Raw genomic sequence first — 22,756 nt, forward strand, 5'->3', positions numbered from 1 at the left:
CCAGGCACTGTCCATGGGCTAATTCACTTAGTCCTCACATGAGCCTGCAAGACGAGTGATATTTGTTCTTTTTTTTTTTTTTTTTGCAGATGAGGGACCAGGTTCAAACAGATTAATTCCTCTCACATTTATATAACAGTTAAGTGGCAGAAGCAAGGGGAAAAGGGTGACTTGCTAAGACAGAAGGAAATGCTGGGCTGAAGAGTGAGACGGGGTCCCACACCTTAGACACATCTTTGAAATCAGACACGCTTCCTCTGGTCTTGCTCTGCAAGTATCAACCAATGAACAACTCTGTAGTTACCTTCTCTGAGCCTTAGTCAAGTCATCTGCAAAATGGGAATAACACCCACATTGATGGGGTTAAGTGAGATGAGATCTGTGATACCTATTTCAGAACATTAGTTCTCTTTACCCACGTTTCCCAACCTAGGAGAGAAAAAGTCCCCTAGGGAATCCTGACCTGCCAAGCTTTGTTGCATGAATAATACTTTTTCCTTTCATACTCAAAGTACTTTCGTATGCATTATCCTAGTCAGTTCTGGTTAGGAAAGTCTAACACCTGCTCCACTGTTCTGGCAGATGAAGAAATAGTCTTAGAAGCATTGAGAAATCACCCCAAGGTCACAAGCTCTTGCTGGAACCGGGCTCCAGATCACCTGACTTCTGGTTACAGCTACAACTAAGAGAGCAGCCCTGAAGCATCGCACTTGCTGAATTACAAAGTACTGTAGCTAGCTGTACATCAAAGCCAAAAGCTGTAACAAGCTGCTGTGACAGCAATTTTGGGTTGAGTTTCTATTGACCTGTTAGCTGTCCACCCTGACTGAGGCATCAGCTATCTCACCTATTCTGTGTACAATGTGAGACTTCAATAAAGACCTAGGTGGGGACCATCCATCAGTGTCACCTGCTCTGTCTGGAGGCTCTCTAGGAGACAGGAGTGGTGGGGGAGCAACTCTGCCCACAAACTTATGTTCTGGGAAGCAGGCTATTGTAACATTTGAATTGCCACTCCACAGGGACTCAGCCACCTAATACCACCTCTCAGATAGAAGGAAATAGAAATGAAGACCCCTATCCCCTTAATCCTGTAAGTAAAACAAAGAATGACTGTAAATTAATATAACTAATGTGGAGTAAGTCAATAATTATCTATCATTATTTACCTTCTACTGTCAGATTTCTTCATCAACTAAATCTCTCTCTCTCTCACACACACACACAGAGTCTAACTCAGTTTCAAGTTTGCTGGTGTACATTTATCTTGACTTTCACAGAAAACAAGGCAAATGTTAAACCCTTCTTCTCATTTGGATCCAAATCAATATTTTTTGAGAGCCTTAATACTCGGAGGCAAGCTCCAGAGTAATGCTCAGTTAAAATGCTGCACAACCAGCCTCATTTCCCTCGCAATATCTTAAGCTCCTGATTGTTAAACCTTCTGTGATGGGAATCCTTTCCTTACCATTCCCCGCATGTGCAGGCTGCACAATTAGCTGCTCCAACATGAGCCACGCTTTATGCCAAGGTGATCTCAGGCTACTGCACACATTACACAGACTTTGCCTATCGGGGGAATAAATCTCAGTGACCCTAAAATCTCTCCCTCATAATCAGTTTTCTTTCCTATAACTGCATCTCTCTGAGGACTGTCTGGAGTTTTACTGCAACAAATAAGTTAATATAGGAGAGGAAACAGATGGGCTTGACTGCATTCTGGGTTTTTATAAAGCAACTCATTTTGGAAAGTGTAAGTAAGCTTTTGTCTACAAATCCCCCAAAGGCATGAATAAAGAATGGGAATTTGGGTCCCAAAATAACAAGAAGGGACAATAATTATGGTACCAACCCACAAGTGGTCTGAGAATTCAGTCAGGAGAGCTGAGGTTCAAAACACTAATCCCAGATGGGCACTAACTCACTTCATGGTCTTCAACACATCAGTGAAATCTCCACACTGGGTTGGAGTTTTCATCTGCGACACAGGTTTGATATTACAAACATCTATTCAAAGTGAATATGATACTTTTTACTAGCCACTAGAGAATTTTGTGCCTTGTGTCAAAGAAGTTTGAGGCTCAGTTTAATTTAAAAATAACAAATTGTCACCAACGGACTGCTTCCATGACTCAGGATTATCATAAAGGTGGTACACTGGGAGTGAATTGTGGATTAGACAGGAGAGGAAAAATTTCAAAAACACCCAGACCACTCTGTCTTTTCTGAGAACTACTGAGGCCCATGATGGGCCTCTACATGACTGTACCAGCTGACCATTCTGCCCTTACACCCCATGTCATACAGACTTGGTATCTGACCAAAGGGAACCTCTCCTGAGACTGAAATGGGGTAACTGGATTCTATCTCCTAGAAATTTGGAATTAAAAGTCAGTGGACCCTGGGACTTCCCTGGTGGTCCAGTGGCTAAGGCTCTGAGCTTTCAATGCAGCAGGGGTGGGTTCAATCACTGGTTGGGGAAATAAGATCCCACAGAAAAAAAAAAAAAGACAATTGGCCTCATCATACATTGCTAGTTGGGATGCAAAATGATGAAGCCATTGTGGAAAATAGTATGGCAGTTCCTCAGGAAGTTAAACATAGAATTATCATATGACCTAGCAATTCTGCTCCTACGTGGAGAATTGAATATACGTACTTGCAAAAACTTGTACACTAACGTTCATAGCAGCATTATTGGTAATAGCTAAAAAGTGGTAACAACTCAAATGCGCATCAATTGATGGGTGGATAAACAAGTGTGATATTTCCATATATTAGAATACTATTTAGCCATAAAATAAGTGGCAGCACTCTTAAATGCTACAACAAGGATCAACATTAAAAACATTATGCTGAGTGAAAGAAGTCAGACACAAGAGTCATATGTTACTGCATTTATATGAAATGTTCAGAATAGGCAAAGCCAAAGAGACATAAAGTAAATTAGTGGTTACCAGAGAATGGGGGGAGGGGATATTTGGGACTAGGTGCTAAGAGAAACAGGGTTTCCTTTGGGGTGAAGGAAATGTTCAGGAATTAGGTAGTGGTAATGACTGGACAACATAATGAATATACTGAAAACCACAGACGTGAACACTTTAAATGGTGACTCTTACATTATGTGATGTACATTTCAATTTTTAAAAATACTATATTAAAAATAAGCATTGGGATTAAGTCAGATAGGTATGGGCTGTGGTCTGGAAACTTTCTATAACTCAGAGACTGAGGGTACCATTCATGGGGATTTATAGTGAGCCAAACACAAGCTCAACAGAGAAAGCTAATTTGCAAGGGAAACAGAGAAGGAGCAGATACTCCAACAACAGTAGAAATGAGGTGACTGGAAGCCCCTGGAGTGAGAGGCTCTCCAAGTCCTAGTGGGGATCTGTGCAAGACCCAGATGAATAGCCGGACCTTGGGAGATATCCCTGTACCTATTTCATAGGCCCCCACTTTTTCTTCTTTAAATTAAAGAAAGTAGGGCAAACCACTAGACCATTCAGGTATGACCTAAATCAAATCCCTTACGATTATACAGTGGAAGTGACAAAATAGATTCAAGGGATTAGATCTGATAGACACAGTGCCTGAAGAACTATGGACAGAAGTTTGTGACATTGTACAGGAGGCGGTGATCAAAACCATCCTCAAGAAAAAGAATTACAAAAAGACAAAATGGTTGTCTGATGAGGCCTTACAAATAGTTGAGAAAAGAGGAAAAGCGAAAGGCAAAGGAGTAAAGGAAAGATATACCCATCTGAATGTAGATTTCCAAAGAATACAAGGAGAGAGAAGAAAGCCTTCCTCAGTGATCAATGCAAAGAAATAGAGGAAAATAACAGAATGGAAAAGACTAGAGATCTCTTCAAGAAAATTAGAGATACCAAGGGAACATTTCATGCAAAGATGGGCACAATAAAGGACAGAAATGGTATGGACCTAACAGAAGAAGATACTAAGAAGAGGTGGCAAGAATACACAGAAGAACCATACAAAAGATATCTTAATGACCCAAATAACCACGATGGTGTGATCACTCACCTAGAGCCAGACATCTTAGAGTGTGAAGTCAAGTGGGCCTTAGGAAGCATCACTACAAACAAAGCTAGTGGAGCTGTTGCAGTTCCAGCTGAGCTATTTCAAGTCCTAAAAGATGATGCTGTTAAAGTGCTGTACTCAATATGCCAGCAAATTTGGAAAACTAGCAGTGGCCACAGGACTGGAAAAGGTCAGTTTTCATTACAGTCCCAAAGAAGGGCAATGCCAAAGGATGTTCAAACTACCACACAATTGTACTCATTTCACATGCTAGTAAAGTAATGCTCAACATTCTCCAAGCTAGGCTTCAACAGTATGTGAACTGAGAATTTCCAGATGTTCAAATTGGATTTAGACAAGGCAGAGGAGCCAGAGATCAAATTGCCAACATCCATTGGATCATAGAAAAAGCAAGAGAATTCCAGAAAAACATCTACTTCTGCTTCACTGACTATGCTAAAACCTTTGACTGTGTAGATCACAATAAGCTATTGAAAATTCTTCAAGAGATGGGAATACCAGACCCTCTGACCTACCATCTAAGAAATCTGTATGCAGGCAAGAAGCAACAGTTAGAACCAGACATGGAACAACAGACTGGTTCCACATTGGGAAAGCAGTATGTCAAGGCTGTATATTGTCACCCTGCTTATTTGACTTATATGCAGAATACATCACACAAAATGCTGGGCTGGATGAAGCACAAGCTGGAATCAAGATTGTCAGGAGAAATATCAATAACCTCAGATATGGAGATGACATCAAACTTATGGCAGAAAGCAAAGAGGAACTAAAGTGCCTCTTGATGAAAGCGAAATGGGAGAGTGAAAAAACTGACTTAAAATTCAACATTCATGGATGTATGCATGTGAGAGTTGGACCATAAAGAAGGCTGAGTGCTAAAGAATTGATGCTTTTGAACTGTGGTGTTGAAGAAGAATTCTTGGGAGTCCCTTGGACTACAAGGAGATCAAACCAGTCAATTCTAAAGGAAATCAATCCTGAATATTCACTGGAAGGACTGATGCTGAAGCTGAAGCTCCAATACTTTCGCCACCTGATGCAAAGAGCCGACTCATTAGAAAAGACCCTGATGCTGAGAAAGAGTGAAGGCGGGAGGAGAAGGGGACATCAGAGGACACGATGATTGAATGGCATTACTGCCTCAGTGGACATGAGTTTGAGCAAGCTCGGGGAGTTAGTGAAGGACAGGGAAGCCTGGAGTGCTGCAGTCCATGAAGTAGCAAAGAGTTGGACATGGTCAAATGACTAAACAACAAAACTTTACATCGAGCTTGTTTGAGAGGACTTCTGTTACTTAGAACTGAACAATCCTGTCCAAGACAAAGCAAATGGCATGCATGCTAAATTGCTTAAGTCATTCTGACTCTTTGCGACCCCATGGAGTGTAACATGGTAGAATCCTCTGTCCATGGGATTCTCCAGGCGAGAATACTGGAGTGGGTTGCCATTTCCTCCTCCAGGGGATCGTCCCTACCCAGGGATTTAACCCACGTCTCTTATGTCTCCTGCATTAGCAGGCAGGTTCTTTAACACTAGCGCCACCTGAGAAGCCCAAGCAAATGGCAACACAGTACAGTATTCCCAAACATTTTGGCACGAAGGCCCAACTTTGTGGAAGACAATTTTTCCATGCACCAGGGTGGGGAAGATGTTGTTGAAATGATTAAAGTGCATTACATTTATTGTGCCTTTTATTTCTATTATTACATCAGCTCTATCTCCAATCATCAGGCACTAGATTCTGGAGTCTGGGGGGCCCTGAGTGAAAGCATTCATCCCTCTCCCCACCCCACCAAGATGTTAATATCACTTCCAGTTTCTCAGACACCCATGTGAAAATAGAAATACCATGAAGTACAAAGTACCCGACTCTACTTGAAGAAAGGGAAGCTCACTTTCACTTGGTCAGCACACTTTCATTTAAAAAGCTCTGAGGCCCAAACATAGCAGGAGCTTAGAGGAACATACGTCTAACCCAAGGGGTAGGGTGTATGAACGACACAGCAAATACTAGTCTCACCTGACTCCTCAGTCAGGGCTTGAAGGAAGTCCCACTTCAGGGCAACTACAAACTGCCCAGAGAGCCCTTCTCAAGTTTTCTCCCTCTACCCAACTTTCCTGAGGGTATCCTTGTTTCCCACTGAAGGCCTAAATGGTAAATGTTGGGAAGGACGTTGGTCAAGTCTAGTAGAGAGGATTGGGCCATTCCCATGTCTGTCTTTTTAAAAAATCTACCTATTTTAGCTTTTCTCCCAAAGTATAAAGTAATGTGATATATGAGAGGAGACAGGCTTGTTGAACACCCTTTCTAATAGCATCCATGAAAATTAACTTTCATTGATTTGCTATTAAAATTCTACATCCATAACTACTTTGTATAATGATTTACTCGGTAAGGCTGATTTTGAGTCATGAGCTGGCAGGTGCATAGGTACATTTATAACAGAGAATTCAATCCTTTTAAGGATGCCAGAGATGCCTAAACTCAGCATCACTATTCACCTCAAGGCTCCTGAAGATTGGAATCTCAACATCTTCCAGAGATGCGGTTTACGGAAACTAGACTTGCAAAATCAGAATGTTGCCTGTGAGGTCATTGGACCTTGGCCTAAATCTAATTTGAATAATTACATTTCGTTCCATCTTGAGTCAGTAGAGGCCCCTGATTAATAATCAGCATTTGCTACATGCCAGTGAAGTGTTTGCTGCTATATATAGACGGAGTTAACAATCTAATTAACTATAGGAACTGGCAAGATGAAAAGTCCATTCAGGGAGAAAGATAGATGACAGTATTTTTAAGGTCTGTGAGCACTGAGCTGTCCCTGACCCTAATCCATTAGCAGTTATTGTCAAAGGTCACTCTGTTAGCCCTCATTTTTAAAACCTCCTTCCAAAAGCTGTCACCTTTTCTTCCTGAGGCCAGGCATTTCAGCAATAAATATTCCGTAATGATCCCACAGAACCTTGAGGTGCCTAAGGATAAAACGTGACTGGAGAAGCATATGTCACTGTCATTCTAACACTTCCAGACACTGATAGTTCATAGCCCTTGGACCTGGTGTCCTCATCGTTGTTGTTCAGTAGCTCAGTCATGTCCAGCTCTTTGCAGCCTCATGGACTGCAACACGCTAGGCTTCCCTGGCCTTCTCTGTCTCCCAGAGTTTGTTCAAACTCATGTCCATTGAGTCGGTGATGCCATCCCACATCTCATCCTCTGTCGCCCCCTTCTCCTCCTGCCGTCAATCTTTCCTGGCATCAGGATCTCTTCCAATGAGTCGGCTCTTTGCATCATGTGGCCAAAATATTGGTGCTTCAGGGCCCAACCTCTGGTGGCCAGGCAGGGACAATTCTGCCATTGCTTTTTTCATATCAGTGCTTGCCTCTCATGGAGTTTCTTTCTTCTACCCAGTTGTAATGAAGTAAAATCCAGCATAGGACAAACCTCCTGGAAAAAGAGTGTGTTCTGGAGCCTTTCCCTGGTGGTCCAGTGGTTAAGACTCAGCCTTTCAATGCAGGGGACACAAATTGGACCCCCGGTAGAGAAACTAAGATTCCCACATACCTTGGGCTACTGAGCCCATGCGCCAGCTAGGGAGGCGGAGCAACACAACTAGAGAGAACCCCTATGCTGTCGTCATAGAGCCCACGTGCTCCGGAGCCTTCTCACCCAAGGAAGAGTCCCCAGAGCACAATGAATGATCCCGTGTGCTGCAACAAAGATCTGACACAGCCATAGAAAAATAAATAACTTTTAAAGAGTGTTTCTATTAAGTGATTCTTAATCTAAAGTTCACAATCTGATTTCCATCTGAGAGTATCTAAATTTGGCCTACTACATAACTAAAATGAACATTTTGCCAAGAGTAGGATTCCCATCCTTTTTTTTTTTTCCTTTCATGTTTCATTTGCAATAATGTGCCTCCTTTTCCCCGTCTTGCTTCCCAACAAAGGATGCCTGAGCCCTAGGTACCAAGCCAATAAGCTGCAGCTTCACAATTAAGCCAATCCCTGGCCTTTATAGAATGTTTTAAAACTAGGGTCTTGGTTTTTCACAAAATAACCAAATGCATATATCACCCCAGTGTCTGTGAGCCCAGGGCCTGGGGTCCATCTTCACCTTTGACCTTAGACTATATTTCTCTCCTTTCTTATTATCAGACCTCTTTACTGAGTGGTACACGTGTGGGGCATTGGGCCCCTGCCTTCACTGCTGTGTTGAATGCCCCCAGTGGTGTCCTAATGACAAAATCTCACTTCCATGGCTTTATGGAAGCACCTGCTACCAGTGAACACCTTTTGCATTCTTATAATTCTCTCCTCCCTTGGTTCAAGTAACATTCTTTTGATTTCCATTAATTTTGGTGATAGGGTTGCCAGATTTAGCAAATAAAACTACAGGATATCCAGTTAACTTTTGTTTCAGGTAAATATGCATGGGATGTATTTATACTGAACTGCTATTTGGTGGTTGACTGAAACTTGAACTTTACTGTGGGTCCTGTATTTTACCTGACAACACTACATGGTGATATTTCTTTGCTCTTTTTCCATCCAGGATTTAGTCTTTGTTCCTATCATTTCTTTTATGTTCACTTGCCCCTCAGGAAGGTATCTATTCTACCAGGCTCAACCATCATGTCACTTCTAGATTACCTCTCTCCTTCCTCTGAACTCCTTAAACACATTTAGCAATTTGATATGCTTCCCTGTCACATACATCTCTTCTGTTGTCTTAAACTATTATTTGAATCTTTCATGTGTTCATTATTTACTGCTTATATGATTTTAGATTCCTAGAGGTCAGAATTCTTCTTTGTATCCCAAGGCCTGCAGCATAGCTTCCATGGGTAGACTTGTCAACAAATGTATAAAATTCCCAACCTTTGGCCTCTCCTCATCAAAATAACCCCTTACTGGGACTTCCCTAATGGTCCAGTGGTTAGGATGCCACACTTCCAATGCAAAGAGTGCAGCTTCAATAGCTGGTCAGGGAACTAAGATCCCACATGCCGATTGATGCAGCCAGGAAAATTAAAAAATAAAATAAATAGCCCCTTGCCTTTCTGTACAGTGCTGCCTGGAAATCCTGCCGTTGTGTTCCCACAGTCCTCTCACTCCCCTGGGTGTTGCACCTCTTCATAATCCCAGCTCCCCTCCCCCTACTCGCTCTGAGCTGATGGCCTTTCTTCCTACCTGCTGGGATAATAGAAACCTTCAGAGAATATTTGCACAGGCTCTCATTTGTGTGACAAGCAACCTACCAGTGTCTGTCCCCACACATTCTGCCTCCCCCCTGTGACAATGACTCTGTTCTGTGCTCCTTTCCCAAACAAACCGCTCCCTTTTCCAGCGGATCTCACCTCCCTCCTCCCCAACTCAAGGACATCACTGTAGCAATTCTCTCTTCTCTCCTTAACACAGTCAATGTTCTCCTTTCTGTATGACTGTTACCATTAACTTGCACTAGGAGTTCACTTCTTAGTGTAATAAGTAAACAGACAAACCAACCTCTGCATCCCTTGACATCAAATTACTCTCCAGCTGCCACACTAGTTTTTGCCCGCTGTAGAGCAAAATTCCTCCAAAGGGCCTGTATTTTCTGTCTCCAGTTCCCCTCCTACTATTTTCTCCTAAAGCCACTGTAATCAGGATTTGGTCTCACCCACATCTAAACTGGTCTTCTCAGGTGGCACTGCACTGTTCTTTGTCGCTCAGTCATGTCCAACTCTTTATGACCCCATGGACTCTAGTCTGCCAGGCTCCTCTGTCCATGGGGATTCTCCAGGCAAGAATACTGGAGTGGGTTGCCATCCCCTCCTCCAGAGGATCTTCTCAACCCAGGGATCAAACCCAAGTCTCTCGCATTGCAGGCAGATTCTTTACCATCTGAGCCAGCAGGGAAGCCCAAGAATACTGCAGTGGGTAACCTATCCCTTCTCCAGGGGAACTTCTTGACTCAGAAATCAAATCGGGGTCTCTTGCACTGGCAGGCAGATTCTTTACCAGCTGAGTTATCAGGGAAGCATGAGTGGTAAAGAATCTGCCTGCCAGTGCAGGAGACATAAGAGACGTAGGTTCTCCATCATTCAGATAGTAATGGCGGTTGCTGCTTCCTGTTTGCCATCTCCTGCACACACAGTGGGGTGTTGCTCCAGGAACTTGCTTCAGGTATGTGAGATTCCCTGCATCCAGTGAACCAAAAGTATCTCTGCCACTGACCCTGAGCTGTTTTTTCCATCTTGAGGTTGGGCAACTGCAATGCATACAGGCCTGTAGGGTGTAACCCACAGGCTGCCGTAAGTATTGCAAACTAGGTGTCTTCAAATAACAGAAATGTGTTGTACAACTCTTCTGAAGACTAGAAGTCTGAAACCAAGGTGCTAGCAAGGCCATGCTCCCTCTGAAGGCCCTAAGACTCTTTCCTTGCCCCCTACTGGCTTCTGGTGTTTTCCAGCAATCCTTAGCATTCCATGGCTTGTAGAAACATCACTCCAATCTCTGCCTCCATCATCACACGGCATTCTTCCTACATGTCTGTGTGTTTGTGGTTAAATTCTCTCTTCTAATAAGGACACAAGTCACTGGAGTAGGGCTCAGTCTATCCTTCAATGACCTCATCATAACTTGATTACCTCTGCAAAGACCCTACATCCAACTTAGACAACTTTTGCAGGTACGGAGGGTTAAGACTTGAACATCTTTTAGGGGATACAATTGAACCCACAGCAGTATTTAAAGGGCCTAGAAACATCTTTCAAAGAGCATGCCAGGGAGGTAGTTAACATCGTTGGGAAGTGTGCATGCCCAAAGACACTCCAGCTGTGCATGGATCACACACCGGGCAGAGTTTCTCTTGCAACTGACAAACCCAAAACCTAGGCATGAAATCGTCACTGCAGCAAAGAAGGCTTTGGCAAAATGCCCTCGTTTCTCTGAGAGGCAGATTGATTCATAAAGTAATCTACCTTAATCAGCATTATATAATCCCGCAAAAGGACGTGCTGTGAAAGCAATGATGCACGCAGAGACTCCCGCCCCACATTGTCATGCGGCACCACTGCGCAGCCGGAACACCTTTCAGCTCGCTCTGCCTCTAGCACCTCGGCCGGCTACTAACCCAGTTTAGTCAGACCTTCCAATGTTAAGGAAGCTTCTATATTTAGGCCGTGTTCCCTGCCTGAGGATGAAGTGTGCTGGCTGCAGGGTCACACCTTAACACAGCTCTGCTCCTGTCCTCTATGCCAGCTGGTGGAACCGGCAGCCTGCCCTGGCTTGTGGACTGAAGGTACTTTTAGAGCTAGAGAGACCCCCAGAAACGCATTTAATTCCACTCTTTATCTGAACAGCATCCACATGCAGACTTTGGATCTCCTACCTGGGCTTGAATCAGAGTCCCAGCAATCCCTAGCTGTGTGCCTTTGCCTCTATTCCTTAACCTCTCTGAGCCTTAACTTTTCTCATCTGTAAAAATGAAGACAGTAGTAATAGTATTTACCTGAAAACATTTTTAGATGAGTAAATAGGTCCATGGCTTCCCAGGTAGCTCAGTGGTAAAGAATCTGCCCACCAATGCAGGAGCTGTAGGAGACACGGGTTAGATCCCTGGGTCAGAAAGATCCCCTGGAGAAGGAAATGGCAACCCACTCCAGTATTCTTGCCTGGAGAACTCCATGGAGAGAGGAGCCTGGAGGGCTATAGTTCATTGGGTCGCAAAAGAGCTGGACACAACTGAGCAACTAAACCACAAAGTACTTCAAGTAGTGCCTGGCACATAGTAAATACAAAAGAAAATTTAACCATTACTATTTTCATCATCTCAGATGAGCACAATCAAGCCCAGAGACATGATGTGAGCTTCCCAGGTTAACCAGCAATCTAGTGCACAGTCACAGCTGGAATTGGTCTGCTGGGGCAACACCCTCTCATTTGGTCCACAGTTAGCACACTTAAAGTAGCTCCTTTGAGATGGATAAGAAAGGTAGAAGCCATGCCTCACCAGCTCTACTGCTCTCTCTTTAATTTGTTTCCCAGGTTACCTGATTGTGAAAGTCAGGAGATAGGCCCTGGGGGATGAAATAATAATAAAAACAGGAAGTTAGATAGGAAGGGTGTGAGATTAAAGGCTAGGGAACCACTTGGTGGCCATTACAGTAGGCTAGCTCGTATAAATAATTAGATGGGAAGGGGAGAAAGAATGGGGAAATAGTTTACTTTTAAAAATCGTAATAAACTAAATTGGCTCATTACTACCAAAAGTATAAGGCAAGCAAGTGAAAGTGTAAATATCTTCCTGGACAAGACCATGATGAAGGACTCTAGGCAGATAAGATTGGTTTGGTAAAAACAAGTGATCACTTTAGCTTGTTAGACGTTACACGAAGAAACTGAACTGCTGAGGTACCCAGGTGAAATCTCAGATTTCAGCAACTATTTAAATCATATGAGGAATGAGCAGGAAGAGACTGTAGGAGGATTTGTTCCTTCACTCTGCATCTAAACAATTGAGGGTTGACAAGCCCAAGAAAACACCCTGACCTTAGCACAGGAAAGCCTTGTATGGTACAAATGAATTTTTCTCAGGAAAAGAAAGAAAACTAACAATTTAAAATTTTCTCTGAGTTCCAGGCAAGTCAATTCATCTCATCACACTCTTGGGCCCTGCATGAGACCTCAAATGATAAAGGGGTTAAGAAAGAGTGTTCCCACTTTACAGAGAGGAAGAAACGTTGATAGAACATTGTAAACTGTTGGATGTGGGGATAAAGGGCAATGAGGCCTTGAGGATGATGCCCAGATGGAGGACACCTCCCTGAGTTTGGAATAAATAAAGCACTTCCACATCTAATTCTCATCTCCCCAAAGTACCTTTAAAGACATAATCACAATAGTAAACGTTTATTTCTCCTACCTACTTTCTTTAATTCTCAAAAGATCTCTACTTAAATAGACTTATTCTTTATTTTGCAGATGAAAGAATCAAGATCAAAGACCTCACAGAATTGTTTATTTGATTTTTTTTTTTTCCACGCCACGTGGCATGTAGGATCATGTAGGATCATCAGTTCCCTGATCAGGGATCAAAGACACGCCACTTGCAATGGAAGCATGGAGCCTTAACTACTGAACCACCAAAGAAGTCTAGGACCCTGGTTTTCTGATATCACATTTCCTGACTCGCAAGTCTATCCAGGTGATGCAATGAGTTTTGTGGGGAAGGAGAACCAAATGTGGCAGTAACTGAGGAAGCTACACTTGAAAACTTCAGCTTTGAAATGCCACATCTAGCTGTCAGGGCCAAGAGAACATTCTAGCTTTACACTCAGAAGGTGAGTTTTCCTCTGGAAAATTGTGATGCAAATTCATTCATTCATTTCTACATTCAGAGATACTTCTTGAGTGCCTGCTATTGCCAGGTTGGTCCTGTTCTAAATGCTAAAGATAACAGCCAAGGACAACACAGACAAGGCCCCAGTGCTTTGGTTCCTAGATGGAGAAACAAATAATAAACAAGTAAATAAAATCTTCAGACAGTGTTACAAAGAAAGTAAATCTGAGGCAGTTGTTACAGGGGCTTTGAGAGGGTGTTTAGGAACATGAGGTGAGTAGGTCAGTGAACACACCCTCATCTACATAGCACCAGAAAATTTTGTGCAGGAAAGAAATCAGTCTGGCTGAGATCTGGGTAAAGCACTTTCCAGGCAAAGAGGACAGATAGAGACTGAGGCTCAGCCAAGTCAGAGCTGAGGAAGGACTGTAGCAGATGAAGCTGGAATGGTGGGCAGGGGCCAGTCTACATAGGTAGACTTCATCTGGCATGCTCAGAAGTTTAGATTTTATTCCAGATTAAAAAGAGAACTAGTGGAGAATTCCAAGTGAAAGAATGATGTTATCTAATTTGTTAAGAAAGGATTCCTCTAGTTGCCATGCGGAGAATGGATTGTAGGGCAGCATAAATGACAGATGGGAGACCAGTTAGGGTTTTCTATAGCCTAAAATAAGACATGAAGTGGCTTGGATTAGGGTGAAAGCGGTAAAAATGGAAAGAAGTGGATGGATATGGCATATCCCTCTTTTGAGCAGAATTAATGGACTAGATGTGGACAGTAGAAGAAAAAAGGGACTCGAGCAAAAATAATTCACAAAGCTAAGTCCTTGCTGTCTATTCTGGTAAAAGAGAACACTGTTAAGCCTAGGCAATGGATGTAGTAAATTGATGCAACCAAGGCAGTATAGAGGATTAGGAAGGATGCAGGCTTTGTCTGGAAATTTAAAGTCAAGTTCTGGTTTCATCACAAATAATTAACTTTGGACAAAATTTCCTATGTCCCTGAGCATATACTTCCCTCATGTATAAAATGATAATGATCATGCCTTGTCTTGTAGGATTGTTGCTAGATAATTGATGAAAAATACTTAACATAGTTTTTAGTCTCTAAATCATGTCCAACTCTTTGTGACCCCATGGACGGTAGCCCATCATGTTCCTCTGCCCGTGGGATTTTCCAGACAAGAATACCGGAGTGCATTGCCATTTCCTCCTCCAGGGGATCTTCCCAGCCCAGGGATGGAACCTGCATCTCCTGCACTGGCAGGCAGATTCTTTACCACTGAACCACCAGGGAAGCCCACTTAACACAGTAGTGACAAATAATGCTAGATTACTATTATTCATTTCATTAAGAATTACTGATAGGAAAGCAAACTGTCACTTTTTCTGCTTAGCTTATCACATACCTAATCACATCATCCTCTTGGATCTGAAAGCAGCATCTCCTTGAGCTGGGTCCACAGGAGAAAGATCACCACTCTCTGGATATTCACCTTATAGCAATAGGCACAAGGTTTCTGGGTTTGCCCCAGGCATCCTTGCCAGGGATATCTGGCAGGTAAGACATTTTCATAGGCCACCCCTAGCCTACACTGCTTAAGTCAACTAGGATTTCCTTGACTATACCTGACACAGTCAGAAGCACCACTCAAATGTTTATGCTATAGAATACATAATAAAACGTGGTTATTCATGGATGGAGTCATATTGTGATATAGTTGCACTAGTCATCTGCTGTATCAGCATGTTTGAAAAAAGTCTCAGCCATGACCTATAGCAAGAAATACATCGTAATTCAGGAAACAGTGTGTAATGGGACAAACCATCATGAAACAGCCTTTATTCTTACTACACATGATGCACGCTGAATATTTCCTATTCCCACCATGACTTTTGTTTCAACTTCTGGTCACAACCCATTAAATTGATTTCATAACCTATTGATGGGTCATGACTCACAGTTTGAAAAGTTATGCCGGAGGGCTGAAGCAGATTGTTCTATAGCTGAGTATGTATTTATTTCTCTAAACCTCCTTTTCCAGAAAGTTTGTTTCTCTAGGCTGTGCGGTTTGCTATGATTTTCATGTATTTGAACTCTACATCTGTAAAAGGCATTTATTGCTTGTAATTTTTCAAAGGATGTGTCTAACTCAAGAGTTAGCCCATCTGTTACGACCTATTTATTGCTTTTTAAAAGAAAAAAATTAAAAGCAAATTAGGAATTCCAAGCTTGCACTAACCAGGATTTTTTTTTTTTTTCCTTTTGTAAAAACCTTCCATCTGTCTGCCCTCTTTTGGACATAACTCAAATAGGAGCATGCATCTCATCAAATCAAATGTGGGCACTGTCAGAAAGCTGTCAAAATATCACGCCAGTTGCTTTATTTTTTTCAAAGAGAATTCAGATCAGATTTAATGTAAAGAGTTGTTTGTTTTGCTGCTTTTCATTCCATCCATTATAGAAACACAGACCTCAGTTTATTGCTTGTGAGAATAAGCAGTAGCCTTCCCGGGGCAGTCCCAAGGTACACTAAGACAAATCGGGATGACACAGTTCTGCTGGGGCGAAGATGAGTAGTGGAGAAACAAACCACTGGAGGAGCTAGGGCAGACCAGAGCTCTAGCTCTGAGCCCCAGCTCTGAGCCCCATCAGACTGGGAACGCTGGAGAGGGGGAAATTATCCCACCTGACCTTCTTTACTCTTTCTCACAGAGCCTAGCTCAGAGGAATTCAATACCTCCAACCCCAATCCCCTGGCAAGTCATTTAATCTTTGGCTAGTTCTCTTTCTTGACCTAACCTTAAGATTTAAATTAATAGCTGTCTATTCCCCAAAAGATCTTCTAAAAACAATCAGGAATAAAAGAGTGCAGTGTTAATAGATAGAGAGACCAAGAAGTTATGCCCAGTTATCAGATGACAGAGCCTGAAGCCCCATGGAGAGATCTCCCTCTCTTCCTCCCCAAGATGGGTGTCTCAGGACTGTGTGCTCAGGACTACCGGCCTACCACCACGGCATATGCCACACCTGGAGGGGAGGCTGGTGATCTGCGATGGTTAAGAGTGATGACACTTAAAATCAAGCAGACCCCTCTGTTCAAATTCTGACCTTACCATTAAGATCTGTATGACATTGAAAATAATCACATAATCTCTTGAAACCCATTTCCTCCTTGTTGTAGGATTAAATGAGAATAAATTATATAGCACATAACACTCTAGCAAAAGGAAACCCTCAAATAGCAAATGCTAATGTTGTTTTTGTTCCAGCTACTGTTACGAAAGGAAGAAACTTGAATATGAACAGCTGACTTATTGGGAAAGACCCTGATGCTGGGAAAGATTGAAGGCAGAAGGAGAAGAAGGTGACAGAGCATGAGATGGTTGGATGGCATCACCAATTCAATGGCCATGAGCTTGGACAAACTCTGAGAGATGGTGAAGGACAAGGAAGTCTGGCAAGCTGCTATCCATGGGGTTGCAAAGAGTCAGACACGACTTGGCGACTGAACAACAATGACAATAGGTAAAGAGCAATCAAAATGTAGAGAGATCTATAAAAAGAGAGAGAGTGAAGGCATGCTTATGATGAATATGATGAGACCAAATGCTTCAATTTGAAAAGCAATGACATAATACAAGAGATTGAAGCTGAAAACGTAAAGCTGGAAAATTATTTTGAATGGAGTATTTAGGAAGAATTGCTTGCCTGAATCAGCCTAATTAATGTCTTGGGAGTTGGGCCTTATTTAATTGTGTATATATCTTGTTACCTGATCATAAGGGTTTATTAAAGCAAAAGTTTATTTTTGAATTTCCCTTCACATCATTTTCATCTCTTTTTGCCACATTCTTTCTGAAGAGTCCTCCACTAGAAAGCTAGTTTTCATTTACTCAAAACACGCTTATGATGGACCCTATCACATCTTTTCCACTAATCCTTTATTATTCTGTGTTGTTAAATTTTCTGTGGTTCTAATCAGTGTCCCTCTTCAGTAGTACTTGGGTGTCCTGTGTGTATATCTGAAATAAAAAGTAATTAAAGCAGGGTGGGGCAGGGGATCTTCAAGTTTGAAGACTTTGATAGAGTAGAAATAATTATGACAACATTTTGGTTGGGTTTTAACAGCATTTCTTTGCTTTTAGCATTTAGTATAACCTGTTAACTTGGTCTTCCCCTTTCATAAATGAAAATCATGTCTCCAGTTTTCAGTTCAGTTCAGTGACTCAACTAATGACATCTGACAGGGTTCTTTTTCAATGCAGCATTTCTAAAATATGTCTCTTACCCACCTAGGCAAGAATACCTTTCCATCCCAAATCAATCCACTTGTGGAATACATGTATTTATGGAAAATGAGATATATTTAGTCTATTTTTCCCATGCTTTATTTTAGTATTCCAGAAATTCTTTATCCTCATTTCTCATTGGTCAACATTTGGTCATGGTTCCCCAGACTATCCATCAAGTAACTAACTAATGATAAATAAGCAAAATATGCCAAGGAAACTAATTTCAAAAAAATCCTGCTATTTAAGAAAATTTGTTTGTAAAATAAGTATTGCCTTATAATGTAGATAACTTCTAATTTATCTAGAACTTGTGTTTAGACTTCTGTAGAGCACTGTTCTGTCCCTGGGTCAGGAAGATCCCCTGGAGGAGGGCACGGCAACCCACTCCAGTATTCTTGCCTGGAGAATCCCATGGACAGAGGAGCCCAGGGGGCTACAGTCCCTGGGGTCACAAAGAGTCAGACACGACTAAAGCGACTGAGCACAGGCCCAAGAGCACTTTTCTTAAAGTGAAATCTCAAAGGTACACCGTAGAAGTAAAGCAAGCCCATATTAAAATCCCAGTAAAGGGGATTTCCTGGTGATCCAATGGTTAAGACTCTGAGTTTCCTATGCAGGGGGCATGGGTTTGATGCCTGGTCAGGGAACTGAAATCCCACATGCCATATAGTATGGCCAAAAAAAAGAATATCAAAAAAAAAAAAAAGTAGAAAAAAATTCCAGTTAATGTCTCTTATGTGTAGTCTTGGGCAAGGTACTTAGCTTATCAAAACCGCAGTTTCCATATCTGTTAATGGCAGTGATAATGTGTATCTTGACTGTTGTAAGGATTAAAACAGATAACTAATACAACATTGTAAACAAACTATATTTCAGTTTTTTTAAAATGTGATGATGTACCTGGCCCATAGTAGCCACTTAGTAAAGGCTAGCTATTTTCTATTAGAAGGTCTGGTTATAATAATAAGAGACTGAGGAGCTGAAGAATTAGTCAAGCAGGAAAATGATTTTTAAATGGAATATTTAGAAGAACTACTTCCATGAATCAATCTCAGTGGTGCTAGGTCATCTTAGACTAAGCAACCAAGCACTGTGCATCCACTGGTGGGGCCCTTTGGGGGACAACCTGAAAGCTTAGACTTCCGTCTCTTTGGAGAGCTTTGCCATCATGCTTATTTCCTTCTGTGTCATTTAGTAACCTACCTTATTTGATTTACCTAAATATTATCTGGATCTTATTCCAGATTGCAAGCTAGTGCTGACATTTGTTAACGTGATGGCTGTATGTGGGTTGGTCACTCAGTCGTTTCTAACTTTGCGACCCTATGGACTGTAGCCCACCAGGGCTGTCTGTCCATGGGATTCTCCCAACAAGAATACTGGAGTGGGTTGCCATTCCCTTCTCCAGGGTATCTTCCTGACTCATGGATCGAACCCAGATTTCCAGCATTGCAGGCAGATTCTTTACCACCTGAGCCCCCGGGGAAGCAGATGACTCCCTGATGGCTAAGCAGAATTAAGTGAGATAATGCAAAGCTGGCATCTTAAGTGCTTACTTAATATTATTATTTCCTAGCAGGTAAAAATAGTTGGATAATATGATCCCTGAATTCTCTTCTATTTTTTTAATATTTCATGATTTCAACCCAAAAGACACTAGCATGACTTGCTGAAAACTATGCAGTATTTTATCTACAATTACAAAACACACCGTGCTCTTAAAACTGAAAGTTTTTCATAATTCATCTGTCTGCAAACTTGACCTGAGTGGCTAGGAAGCTATTTATAGTCCTTACATATTTTGCTGCAGAAATATTCATGTGTTTGCAGGATATTTGCCCCAGACTCTGCTGGCTGTGTTATACAACAAACACAGATTGTGTCATTCCTTTATAGTGGCCTGTAAACACTATAATCCAGGATTGGGCCTGGAAATCCCCAGATTCACCTGTTACCAGCTCTTTTCCTGCAGAGCTCAGCACAGCGCCTTGCCTAAGGCAGTCTTCCCCATTTCACTGATTAGATTCTTATGAAGTAGGGTCCTGCCTTCCAATTGTCCCGGCAACACAGGTTCTAGCCACTTGACTCAACAAAGTAAAGATGGGGAAGAGAAAGAAATTAAATTTTAATTAATTAAAAATTAAAATTAAATCAGTAAGTTTGTCTAATTATTTGAAAAAAACATTTTTAATGTGAAATTATTGATTACAAATATGAGATTTAGGCATTATGTGAAGACTTCACACAAACACCCTTCTAAGACACTACCACTACCGTCGCCAGTCATTTTGCTAAGTTTTTTTTCAAAGAACTTCTACACACTATTTTTCCCAAGCTGTAAACAGTATTTATTTGAGTAGGAAATGGCAACCTATTCAGTATTCTTACCTGTAAAATCCTATGGACAGAGAAGTCTGGTGGGCTATAGTCCATGGGGTCACAAAGAGTCACACACAACTGGGTGTGTTTTACACGTTTTACTGTCTCAATTTGCCTGGCATGAGGAATTTCCCAAAACAGTGGGGATTTCAGTGCTAAAAGAGCAAAGATGTGAGAAAACTGGGAGGAGTTATTCATACTTCTCTGAAGCTATTTTGGTCATGATTTTCTTCTACTCTTTTTCCTGCTTGGAAAGATAGGCATATCACTTTTGAGCAAGTAGCTAACTTATAAACTACTCACAAGGAAGGGTCATCACAAAAACTGCTTTCAGATACCACATGTCTGCAAGCTTCATATTTAAACAGTATGTTCTGCCAACTAAGAAGCACAGAAAAAGATTGGAGAATCAATTTGGCACTAATAGGCAGACTTTGCTCTTATTGTCATTTTCTTCAAGCTTATCTCTGTATGTTCATTCTTTTGTAACAGAGGTGCCTTATTTATGCTTTCACAAAATCATCCTGTCACCATATGATCCAGCAATTCCACTCCTAGGTATACACTCAAAGGAACTGAAAGTAGGGACTCAAACAGATATTTGAACACCAGTGCTCATTATAGCATTATTCATAATTAAGAGATAAATGAATCAACAAAACATAGTACAATGGAATATTATTTAGCCATAAAAAGAAATAAAAGTTCTGATACATGCTATACCATAGATAAACCTTAAGGTCATTATGGTTTATGACTGAAATGAATGAAATAATAAATGAAATAAGCCAGAGATTAAAAAGATAAATATTGTATGATTCCATTTGTATAAAATATTTGGGAAAGGCAAATTCATAGAGACAGAAAGTAGACTGAAGTTATAAGGAGTTGCAGGGAGAGAGAATGGTTAGGGAGTTTCTGATGGGGTGATAAAATTTTGAAAATAAATAGTGGTGATGGTTGCATAATATTGTGAGTATAATTAATGCCACAGAATTACACAGTTTAAAATGATAGCTTTTATATTACATGTATTGGGTTGGCCAAAAAGTTCATTTGAGTTATTTTCCATAAGATGTTATAGAATGAACTTTTTGACCAACTCAATATTTATCCCCAAAATATCCCCAAAAGTTCCCTGAAAAAAATGAATTAGGAAAATTTAGGCAAACTATTGAAATTTTAAGTCTATGGCTAATGCATTATTAGACCATTAAACAAGTTGGATGTCTAAACCCAGAATTATACCTGATAATATACTAAATATACCTTTCTCTGTGTCTTCAACCCACCTCTCCTTTCTATATGCAGGTCTCTAGCCAAAGGTTAAATATTTTTAAATACAGTCAGAGATTTCTTCTATATTCTTTATTAAAAATAAGTGCTTAAGCATTGTGGGTGAAGTTAACTGTTTAAAATACCAGAGGAGAGGCAGCTTTTCAACTCAAACTGAGTAACATACTATGTACTTAAGAACAACAATCTTCAGAAATATGTTATCCTGGAACTTGACAGACCAAAAATGTACCTTAGAGATGCAATATGCCAGGAATACACCTTGTCCAGACACCATCCTCTGAAGCTCCCAACTCCCTGAATCTTGCTTCCAATTGTCCATTCACACAGTGAGTCTCTTCTAAGTCACACCTGAGGGATTCTTTTTTGCATATAGATATTTTTTCCTAAGGCATCTGCTGTAAAGATCATATTTTCTAATTGAATTTGGTACTTTGGTCAAGAATCAGTTGATAAAATACATTGAGATATATTTTAGATCCACTATTCTGTGCTTTTTAACTTTTTGCTTTGCATTGGAGTATAACCAATTAACAATGTTCTGATAGTTCCAGGTGGACAGCAAAGGGACTCAGGTATACATATGTATGTATCCATTCTCCCTTATTCTTTCTAATCCATTCATTCCTCCTAAAGGGAATCAACCTTGAATATTCATTGAAACGACTGGTGCTGAGGCTGATGCGCCAATACTTTGGCCACCTGATGCGTAGAACCAACTCACTGGAAAAGACCCTGAAAAGGAGTAGAAGGGGATAACAGAGGATGAAATGGTTGGATGGCATCACTGACTCAATGGACTTGAGTTTGAGCAAACTCCAGGAGGTAGTGAAGGACAGAGAAGCCTGGCATGTTACAGTTCATGGAGTCGCCAAGAGGCAAACAAGGCTTAGCAACTGAACAACAACAGTTCTCCCCCAAACTCCCCTCCTATTCCAGCTGCCACATAACATTGAGCAGAATTCTCTGTGCTATATAGTAAGTCCTTGTAACCCATTTTAAATATAGCAGTGTGTACATGTCGATCTCAAACTCCCTAACTATCCCTTAACCCAATTCTTCCCCACTGGCAACCATAAGTTCACTCTCTAGGGCCTGTTCATCGGTATCTCTTTTGTAAATAAGTTCATTTGTATCATTTCTTTTTAGATTCTGCATCTAAGGGATGTCTTACGATATTTTTCCTTTTCTGTCTGCCTTACTTCACTCAATATTACAATCTATAGGTCCATCTATGATGCTGCAAATGACATTATTTCATTCTTTGTAATGGCTAAATAACATTCCATTGTATTATATATATGTACCACATCTTCTTTATCTGTTTATCTGGAAATGGACATTTGTTTACATGTCTTTGCTACTGTAAGTAGTGTTGCAGTAAACACT

This window comes from Odocoileus virginianus, chromosome 6 (assembly GCF_023699985.2).
Source record: "Odocoileus virginianus isolate 20LAN1187 ecotype Illinois chromosome 6, Ovbor_1.2, whole genome shotgun sequence".
Lineage (NCBI taxonomy): Eukaryota > Metazoa > Chordata > Mammalia > Artiodactyla > Cervidae > Odocoileus > Odocoileus virginianus.